Genomic DNA, 10,821 nt, shown 5'->3' on the forward strand with positions numbered 1-10,821 from the left:
CAATATTGATTGGAACCTCCTTCGAGCCGATGGTTTAGAAGCAGCTGTTTTTGTAAGGTGCGTTCAGGAGGGTTTTCTAACTCAGTACGTTGACAGGCCAACAAGGGGAGAGGCAATTTTGGATTTGGTGCTCGGCAATGAGCCGGGGCAGGTGTCAGATCTTGCGATGGGAGAGCATTTTGGTGATAGTGACCACAATTGCCTCACATTCTGCATAGCTATGGAGAAGGAGAGAAGCAGGCACAATGGGAGGATATTTAATTGGGGAAAAGGAAACTATGATGCTATCAGACATGAGTTGGGAAGCATGGACTGGGAGCAATTGTTCCATGGAAAGGGCACTATAGACATGTGGAGACTGTTTAAGGAACAGTTGTTGCGAGTGATGCATAAATGTGTTCCTCTGAGACCGGCAAGAAGGGGTAAGATAAAAGAACCTTGGATGACGAGAGCGGAGGAGCTCTTCTCGTCAAAAGAAAAGACAGCATACGTAAGATGGAAGAAGCAAGGGTCTTGCTCAGCTCTAGAGGATTACAGGCAGGCGAGGAAGGAGCTCAAAAAATGGTCTGAGTAGAGCCAGGAGGGGACACGAAAAAGGCTTGGCAGGAAGGATTAGGGAGAATCCAAAGGCATTTTACACGTATGTACGGAATAAGAAAATGATCAAAGAAAGAGTAGGGCCGATCAGGGATAACTTGTATATAGAATCTGAGGAGGTAGGCGAAGCCCTAAATGAGTTTTTTCCTTCTGTCTTTACTAAAGAAAAGGACCTTGTAGTGAATGAAACCATTGAGGAGCAGGTAAGCAGGCTGGAACAGATAGAGATTGAGGAAGCTGATGTGCTGAAAATTTTGACAAACATTAAAATTGACAAGTCGCCAGGGCCAGACCCGATTTGTCCTCAGCTGCTTTGGGAAGTGAGAAATGTGATTGCTTCGCCGCTAGCGAAGATCTTTGCATCCTCACTCTCCACCAGAGTCGTACCTGAGGACTGGAGGGAGGCAAATGTAATTCCTCTCTTCAGGAAAGGAAATAGGGAAATCCCTGGCAAATACAGACCAGTCAGTCTCACGTCTGTCATCTGCAAGGTGTTAGAAAGGATTCTGAGGGATAGGATTTATGACCATCTAGAAGAGCATGGCTTGATTAAATGCAGTCATGCCTCACAAATCTTATTGAGTTCTTTGAGGATGTTACTAGACAAGTTGATCAGGATCGAGCAGTGGATGTGGTGTATATGGACTTCAGCAAAGCATTTGATAAGGTTCCCCATGGTAGGCTCGTTCAAAAGATCAGGAGGTATGGGATACAGGGAAATTTAGCTGTCTGGATACAGAATTGGCTGGTCGACAGAAGACAGCGAGTGGTAGTGGAAGGAAAGTATTCTGCCTGGAAGTCAGTGGTGAGTGGTGTTCCACAGGGCTCTGTTCTTGGTTGTGTTGTATATCTTATTCTGTTAAGTATTTTCATAGTTACAGTTAAGCCAGTTCTTTAATTTTTATTTTGTCTGTATTTTAACTGTAGCTTAATATTCATAGTTTGACCAATTGAATTGTATCTGGAACACAATGCCTTACATGTACCTTAGAATAAGGAAAAGTAAGGGTCTAGACTATCATCTTAATATATTTTGAGGGGATTTGGTTTGGCCTAGTCCATAACAGTTTGAATCCCGCCACAGTCGCGAGTGGATTTTTGACTTCCATTGATGAATATGAAATGTAGAGCTACACACAAATTGTGTGTGTAAAAGTATCGTCTATTGCTGTGAAAACCAATCTGCTTCACAGACAACCTCTAACAGAGGATTTTTTTTCATCCTTGCATGGTAAGACCTACACAACAAAATCGTTGACTCTAAACTACTCTCTGAAATTACGTAATGAACCACTCAATTCAAGGGCAGGTAAGGATGGCCAACAGCTGCTGACCTTGCAAGACTCATCCACATCCCATGAAAAACTAAAAGAATTTATTTTTAATTGACTCGGGGACGTGGGCATCAGTGGCTGGCAATATTTATTGCCAATCCCCAGCATATCAGAAGAGGCACGAAGTATACCAAAATGGTGCAAATTTGGTCAAGTTCCAACACAGGACAAATATTCCTGCTAAACTTAAGCAGTATGCTGTTATCACAGCTAAATGATTCCACTTTAACCTATCAGACCAAAGCATTGCAGTCTTTCGACATCTCGTCATAGATGATGGTGGACATTTAAACATCTAATAGGAGCAAGAGGCTCCACAAACATCCCCAGCCTCAATTACAGCAAAGCCAAGAAGTCTCAGTTGAACATTTTCAATGATCTACAATCAGAAATGCTAAGTGGATGATTTGTCTTGGCCTCCCCAAAATTTCCACTACGATATATATCAATCCATCAACAGAGTAAGTTTCATTTACTTATTCAAAATTGCTAGGTTTCAGTCTACCAGGATCAGTCCTCACTGCAACTTAATTCAAACATCAACAAAAAAAGCTTAATTCCCAAGCTGAGTTGAGAGTGACTACCCTTGACAAAAGTGCTGCATATGATAAGGGCCCTAGTAAAATTACAGTCACTGGAAATCTGGGCAAAAATTAGCTGAAAGGAAATTATTGTTATTGAATGATAATCATCATTGACCTAGGATACTGCTACAATCTTCAGCTTTTTCATCACTGACTGACCCTCCATCTTTAAGTCAGAATTGGGGATGTTTGCTATAATTGTACAGTGTTTAGTTCCATTCTCAACTGCTTAGACACTGAAGCAGTCCAGGCCTTAAAAGCAGACATGAGTTGCATAGAGGCAAAGAAAGGTTTAGTAAAAGAATTGCAAAACTTATATCCAAGGTAACTGAAAGCACAGTCATATAGTAATTAAACATTAGGGATATAGAAGATGCCATAACTGAAGGAATGCGAAGATTTCAAAGGGTCATTGGAGGAGAAGGTTTCAGAGATCTGGAGAGAAACAATGGATCAATTTGAAACAAGGATGAGAATTTTAAAATTGAGATATTTCCCTTTAGGAAACCAGTGCAGGCCAGCAAGCACAGAATTGATGGGTGAATGGGACTTGGTGTGAGTTAGGATGCAGACAACAAAGTTTTGCTAAACTCCAGTTTACAGACCATAATAGATGGAGGGTCAGCGAGGGGCATTGGAGCAGTCAAGTATCGAGGTAATAAATATTATTTAACTCTTTTTTTTCTCTTTTTTTTTTCAACACAGATGGTCAAGTGCCTGACTGGAAAGGTTACTGCAAACCTACATGAAAGGAAATGAATATTTTTTGAACAAATTTGAAGGAAATGTAAAGCATGCTACTTCTGATTTCTGGAATGTTATCATAAAAACCCCAATTTAAGGTCTAATGTTAACTGGTAAGGTAGATTTATGCAAAAAAAGTTAACCTTATTTGATTAATAGGAATATTACTGCATTATAGTAACTTTTATTCACTGCTCAAATTGTTCTACTTTGTATGTTGATGTGAATGTTGTCTTAAATTAATAGAACTGACAAGCACATGTGATTTTTCTGTATATTATGCCTTGCTTCACAGCTGAAAATCTTTACAGTGCAGGATATGGAATGAGTAGTCAAGAAAAATAATGTGATAAACTCTTACACGTGGACGTGAGCACCATATCCACTCATCACTCGACTTTGATGTTTGCAGCTAACATAATATATTAAAAGTATAGACAAAATTGCTTTTGAACATTAATCTCAAGATGTATTTGGTTCGTGATGGGAAAAGTAGACCTACAAACTATTAGAAACATTTAATTTTATGTTTTTCAATACAAATTATTTATTATTCTATCTGTAGAGATATTTATAGAGAAGCTAGATAAGTATAGGAATGAATAAAGAGGAGGATTTATTTATAGGTTTTGATGAAGAGGAATGAGAAGATCGTCATATGAAGAACAAATACTGCTAGACCAGCTGGGCTGAATAGCCTGTTTTTGTGTGGTGGACTGTAATTCTACACAATTTATGTAAACTCAAATCATGAAAGCAATGAAATGTTTGAAAATTACTTTTAGAGAATATTGACAAATCACTGGTTCCTTATCATTTAAAGCTGTCAGTGTGTACTATTTCAGTTAATTCTTAAAACAATTGTGTTGATATCTCCTCAAAGCAAGGTTCACTTTTATTTTATTATCTTTATTCTATAATATGCTGCATTCCATTTACTATTCACATATTTATTGTATTAGGATAGGGATTGTTTTGCATTTCATTTGATGTGTACTTCAAATGAATATACTTTTCATATAATAAGCATTTAAATGTAATGTTCTAATTCAGAATTGGCTACTGCAGCTGTCACAGTTACAATTACAGTTGTTACATCAATGATTCATAATTCAGTGTCTGCAAAATCAACTTTTATAGCTTTAGTTACATGTTAGAATCAAGCAATATATTCTTATTTTCAAAAAGATAAATAACTCAATTATTTGCAGAATATAACGTATTGATTTAAAAACAATAATAAAGCTATTGAGAGCAAGTATATTTTGTTATATTCAAATTGTATTTTGACTTTGAAAGCTAGTAATCACATGGCTGAAAACCATTCCATTGTTCTGCTATACTGAGATTCAAACATGTAAAATGATCATTCTTTACAGAAACTACTATCCTCTCTTAGCAACTATGTGAAACTGAAAGAACTATCTGATACTTGAAAAAACAGAACAAAGATCAGTACATCAAACAATGCAAGATACAATACTGATAATTTGTGGCATCTTACTGATTAGTCTCAACATATATTTTCAAATTATTTTTACCAATGTTTTAAGGGCATCTTTACCATTAGATTAACAAATCTAAGTGAGGTGCTGCAGCAGGCTTTTAAATGCTAATTTTACCACACTGCACTGCAACTATGGCATCATTTTGTTTTGAATTAATACAACAAATTTACAGAAGCAATGTATCATATTGAAACAAATGAAAGATATACCGCAGTTTAATCATACCGAAAGTACTGATAATGCTTTATATCTACCAAATTTAAAACACATGCTTAATGACTAAATAATTTTGTTCTTCTCTTGCCTATATATACCTTACCTGTGAATTTGCAATTTTTGTCTCCTCCCTCTCCAAAACACACTCTCAATTGAATATTTCTTTATTTTTCCTAACTCATTGATCTTTCATGTTGAAATAGTTGTTCCACCAACTGTGCATTTAAGAACAGTTCCAAGCACATTCTTCAAGCACCGATACAGTCATTGATGTAGCGGAGGAAAAGGTAGGGGTGGTGCCAGTGTAGCTGCGGAAGATGGACTGTTCCACATATTCGATGGATACACTGGCACCACCCCCCACCTTTTCCTCCACCACATCTATGACTGTATCGGCGCTACCTCGTGCTCCCACGAGGAGGTTGAACAGTTCATCCACTTTACCAACACCTTCCACCCGACCTCAAATTTACCTGGACCGTCTCAGACTCCTCCCTCCCCTTCCTAGACCTCTCCATTCTATCTCGGACGACCGACTCAACACGAACGTTTATTATAAACCGACTGACTCCCACAGCTACCTAGATTACACCTCTCCTACCCTGCCCCCTGTAAAAACGCCATCCCATATTCCTAATTCCTTCGCCTCTGCCGCATCTGTTCCCAAGAGGACCAATTCAAATACCGAACAACCCAGATGGCCTCCTTCAAAGACCCAAATTTCCCCTCAGACGTGGTTGACGATGCTATCCACCGCATCTCCTCCACTTCCCGCTCCTCCGCCCTTGAACCCTGCCCCTCCAATCGCCACCAGGACAGAACCCCACTGGTCCTCACCTACCACCCCACCAACCTCCAGATACATCGTATCATCCTTCGTCATTTCCGCCACCTCCAAACAGACCCTGCCACCAAGGATATATTTCCCTCCCCTCCCCTATCAGCGTTCCGGAAAGACCACTCCCTCCGCGACTCCCTCGTCAGGTCCACACCCCCCACCAACCCAACCTCCACTCCCGGCACCTTCCCCTGCAACCGCAAGAAATGCAAAACATGCGCCTACACCTTCCCCCTCACTTCCCTCCAAGGCCCCAAGGGATCCTTCCATATCCATCACAAATTCACCTGCACCTCCACCTGCATCCGCTGCACCCGATGTGGCCTCCTATACATTGGGGAGACATGCCGCCTACTTGCAGAACGTTTCAGAGAACACCTCTGGGATACCCGTACCAATCAACTCAACCGCCCAGTGGCTGAACACTTTAACTCCCCCTCCCACTCCACCAAGGGCATGCCGGTCCTTGGCCTCCTCCATCGCCAGACCATGGCAACATGACGCCTGGAGGAAGAGCGCCTCATCTTCCGCTTAGGAACCCTCCAACCACAAGGGATGAATGCAGATTTCTCCACGTTCCTCATTTCCCCTCCCCCCATCTTTTCTCAGTCCCAACCCTCGGACTCAGCACCGCCTTCTTGATCTGCAATCATCTTCCCGACCTCTCCGCCCCCAACCCTTCTCCAGCCTATCACCCTCACCTTAACCTCCTTCCACCTATCGCATTCCCAACACCCCTCTCCCAAGTCCCTCCTCCCTACCTTTTATCTTAGCCTGCTTGGCACACCCTCCTCATTCCTGAAGAAGGGCTTATGCCCGAAACGTTGAATCTCCTGCTCCTTTGATGCTGCCTGACATGCTGCGCTTTTCCAGCAACACATTTTTCAGCTGTTTTCGATATCAGTATGTCAAGGAACTTAGCTATTCTGGGTTGAGTTCTGTAGAATAGCAATATTTGACTTTAAATGTTAACTCTACTATCTTTTTGCAGATGCTGCAAGGTCTGCTGGTATTTCCTGCACTTTTTTTATTTTGGATGTAATATTTTATTCAGTTTGAAAGTAATTTAATTTAGTCTGAAACTATGGTCTTAAATCTAAAAACAGCAAATTATGTCAAATCTGACGTTTAACTTAATGGAAACCAGGGGAAAACTAGATTAGATTAGATTACAGTGTGGAAACAGGCCCTTCGGCCCAACAAGTCCACACCGACCCGCCGAAGCGCAACCCAGCCATACCCCTACATTTACCCCTTACCTAACACTATGGGCAATTTAGCATGGCCAATTCACCTGACCCGCACATCTTTGGACAGTGGGAGGAAACCGGAGCACCCGGAGGAAACCCACGCAGACACGGGGAGAATGTGCAAACTCCACACAGTCAGTCGCCTGAGGCAGGAATTGAACCCAGGTCTCTGGCGCTGTGAGGCAGCAGTGCTAACCACTGTGCCACCGTGCCGCCCAATTCTCGGCTGTTTGTTGTCATACCTGGCACAAAGGAAAATTGTTGTGATGCTTGGATGCCAGTCATCTCAGCTCAAAGACATGTGCAACAATTCCTCAGGGCAGTGTCCTAGGCACAACCACCTCCAGTTGCTTTATCAATGGCCTTCCCTCCATCGTAAGGTCAGAAGTGGAATGTTCGCTGATGATTGCACAATATTCAGCAAAATTCGTAACTGTTCAGATACTAAAGCAGTCCATGTCCAAATGCAGCAATACCTGGACAATATCCAGGCTTTGACTGAAAAGTGGCAAGTAACATTAGTACCATACAAATGCCAGGCAGTGACTAGCTCCAGTAAGAAAGAATCTAACCATTGCCCCTTGACATTCAGAGGAGTTATCATCTCCTAATAAACCAGTAGCAACAGCTATCTGTTTCCTATTTATATACCTATAAGGAGGTTGGTGGATTCCCCGTTACGTTACTGCCAGATTCCCTTCATAGCCTCTCTTTCCTACACTATGGAAACAGGCCATTCTGCCCAACACTTAATTGTTGCTGAAATAAAAGACCTTGAAGTGCAGGTTCATTGTTCCTTGAAAGTAAAGTCACAGGTAGATAGGATAGTGAAGAAGGCGTTTGGTACGCTTTACTTTATTGATCAGACTGTTGAGTATAGGTGTTGGGAGGTCATGTTGCTGCTGTACAGGACATTGGTTAGGCCACTTTTGGAATACTGCGTGCAATTCTGGTCTCCTTCCTATTGGAAGAATGTTGTGAAACTTGAAAGGGTTCAGAAAAGATTTACAAGTCTTTTGCCACGATTGGAGGATTTGAGCTATCGAGAGAGGCTGAATAGGCTGGGGCTGTTTTCCCTGCAGCATTAGAGGCTGAGGGGTGACCTTATAGAGATTTATAAAATCATGAGGGGCATGGATAGGATAAATCGATAAGGTCTTTTCCCTGCGGTAGGGGAGTCCAGAACATTGAGGGTAGGTTCAGGGTGAGAGGGGAAAGATATAAAAGGGACCTAAGGGGCAGTTTTTTCACACAGATGGTGGTGTATGTATGGAATGAGCTGCCAGAGAAAGTGGTGGAGGCTGGTACAATTACAGCATTCAAAAGGCACCTGGATGGGTATATGAATAGGTAAGATTTAGAGAGATATGGGCCAAATGCTTGCAAATGGGACTAGATGAAGTTAGGATAACTGGTCTGCGATAACAGGTTGGATTGAAGGGTCTATTTCCATGCGATGCACCTCTATTACTCTTAAGTTCACACCGACTCTCTGGAGAGCATCCGATCCGGACTCACCCCCCCCCCCCCCCCCCCACCAAGCCCACCTCAGTTCCTGAAACCCTGCACTTCCCATGGCTAATCCACCTAACCTACACATCCCTGGACAGTATGGGCAATTTAGCATGACCAGTCCACTTAACCTGCACACCTTTGGACTGTGGGAGGAAACCGGGAGCATCCAGAGCAAACCCACGCAGACAGGGAAAGAATGTGCAAACTCCACAGTCACCTCAGGCTGGAATTGAATCTGTGCCCCTGTGCTGTAAGGCATCAGTGCTAACTACTGAGCAACTGTGGCATGTCCTTTTACTATTTCCCTCTGAATCTCCTGTATTTGGCTTGGCCTTAATTGTTTACCCACCTCATATCTATCGTAAGGACATCTTTGTATTATTTTACTTTCTGTTTCTTTGGTCATCCAGGTAAGGTCTGAATTTGCTCTAGTTGACCACTTTTTGGAGCTTGGGCATCATTTATTTGTAAATCCATATTAATGACTTGGACAAAGAAAATAAGTGTAATGTTTCCAAGTTTTCAGATAATACCTAACTATCTGAAAAAGTAAACAATGAAGTAAACTAAGAGCTGTAGCAGGCTATGGAAGTTAGGTGAATGGCCAAGAACACGACAGATGAAGTACATTGTAGAGAAATTTGAATTTTTTTTTGAATGGTCAGACACTGGACAGACATACATTCAGAGGAATCAATGTTTAATTTCTGTAAAAGAACAGTAACTGTACTACAACAAGTACTTGGTTGTGATTGGTGGCTGGAGATGATTAGATTGGGTTGGAGGGTGCAGGAGTTTGTGGATGTTGTCAAGTATGGCCAGGATTCTAGTCGGTTTTGGGGTGGTGGAGGTAGTCGGGTGCCTGTGCACCATAGCACCATAGCTTGAGACAGGCTCCTTCAATATCTTTGCAAACCCTGCAGCCCTGAACATTCTTACCTGCTGTTCCAGAAATATCATCCTTATCAACAACCCCCAAGATCAGGGTGTGTATCCAGCTGAGCAGAGCAAGGAATATCGACAGCTGTTCTTTTCTTCACCATGTATGCTTGCACACTTGTGATATGCAAGTCACCAAACATAGACCCAACTGTCAACCTTATTGGTCCCAAAGTATGAGTATCTGAGGTGGTGCATGATTCCATTGATAGTACACCATCAAAGTGAGTGATCTCACAATAGTAGTTGTATTGTGAGATGCTTGAAGGTCCTGTGATAACTGGTAAGATGTTCAGTGATCATTATATTAATGATCATATTTCACTCCATGATGCCATCAATAAGAATGATAGATAATTTTGTGTCCTCATTTGAGGCCTGATCTCACCTTATCCCATATCTTTTGGGGTTTTAACCCTTCAGCTTTACATAACCAATTGTTCCCCTCCATTGGAATGAGATGATATGATCCTCTGTACCACCAATTCTGTGTCCAGATGGCCCATTCAATTCCTCAGACCCGCTGCACCATTCAATAAGATCCTGACCGATCTGACGGTGGTTTTAATTTTACTTCCTCCAATATACACCCTTCCCACCCTCACCTTATCCTTGGCCCCTTTGCCAGGTGTCACATGACACCAGATTATAGTCCAACAGATTTCTCACCTCTCACTCCCCTAAATTTCAATGTGTATAGACCTAACCTGCTGAACTAATCCTCATAAGATAATTATTTCATCCCAGGAATCAACCTAGTGTACCTTCTCTGAGCTGCCTCTGATGCAAATGTAACACTCCTTAAAGAAGGAGACCAAAACAATTGCAGTACTCTAGATATGGTGTCACCACTGCAACAATTGCAACTAGACTTCTGAATTTTATATTCAGTTTCCCCCTCCCCCCCGCCCCATCATTAAAGACTAACATTTTGTTTTCCTCCTTTATTGTTTGCTACACCTGTATGTTAAAATTTGTGATTTTTGTCTGAGGACACCCAAATCCCACTTTATTGCAGCATTTGAATATATTTTCCTATTAAATGATATTCCACTTCCATATTCTTCCAAAATGAAAATTTTTCCCTAATATCCACTTCACCTCCTACATTCCCAATGAATTTAATAAATTTGTCAAGCACATGTTGAATGTGTTATGATTTTCTAAATGTCTCATTGATATTTTATTTAGAATGGATTCCAGCATTTTCCTAATGACAGGCTTACTGGTCTGCATTGTGCCTCCCTCTTTTAATGAATAGTGGCTTTATTTTTGGGGTTTCCAAGCTTTGTGCAG

General features: G+C 41.6%; 1 protein-coding gene across 5 annotated transcripts in view; it reads left to right on the plus strand.

The window, feature by feature from the left end:
• The window catches only part of micu3a (mitochondrial calcium uptake 3a), a 199,741-nt gene extending 195,223 nt beyond the window's left edge, over nucleotides 1–4,518 (plus strand). For all 5 annotated transcript variants that reach the window (XM_043690223.2, XM_043690241.2, XM_043690233.2 and 2 more), the window contains one exon: nucleotides 3,221–4,518. The gene's annotated coding sequence lies outside the window, so the exon portion shown is untranslated. The remainder of the gene's footprint in view (nucleotides 1–3,220) is intronic.
• The last annotated feature ends 6,303 nt before the right edge of the window (nucleotides 4,519–10,821 follow it).

This window comes from Chiloscyllium plagiosum, unplaced genomic scaffold, assembly GCF_037043375.1.
Source record: "Chiloscyllium plagiosum isolate Xiang-an unplaced genomic scaffold, Cpla_swu_hap1 HiC_scaffold_1, whole genome shotgun sequence".
Classification (NCBI taxonomy): domain Eukaryota; kingdom Metazoa; phylum Chordata; class Chondrichthyes; order Orectolobiformes; family Hemiscylliidae; genus Chiloscyllium; species Chiloscyllium plagiosum.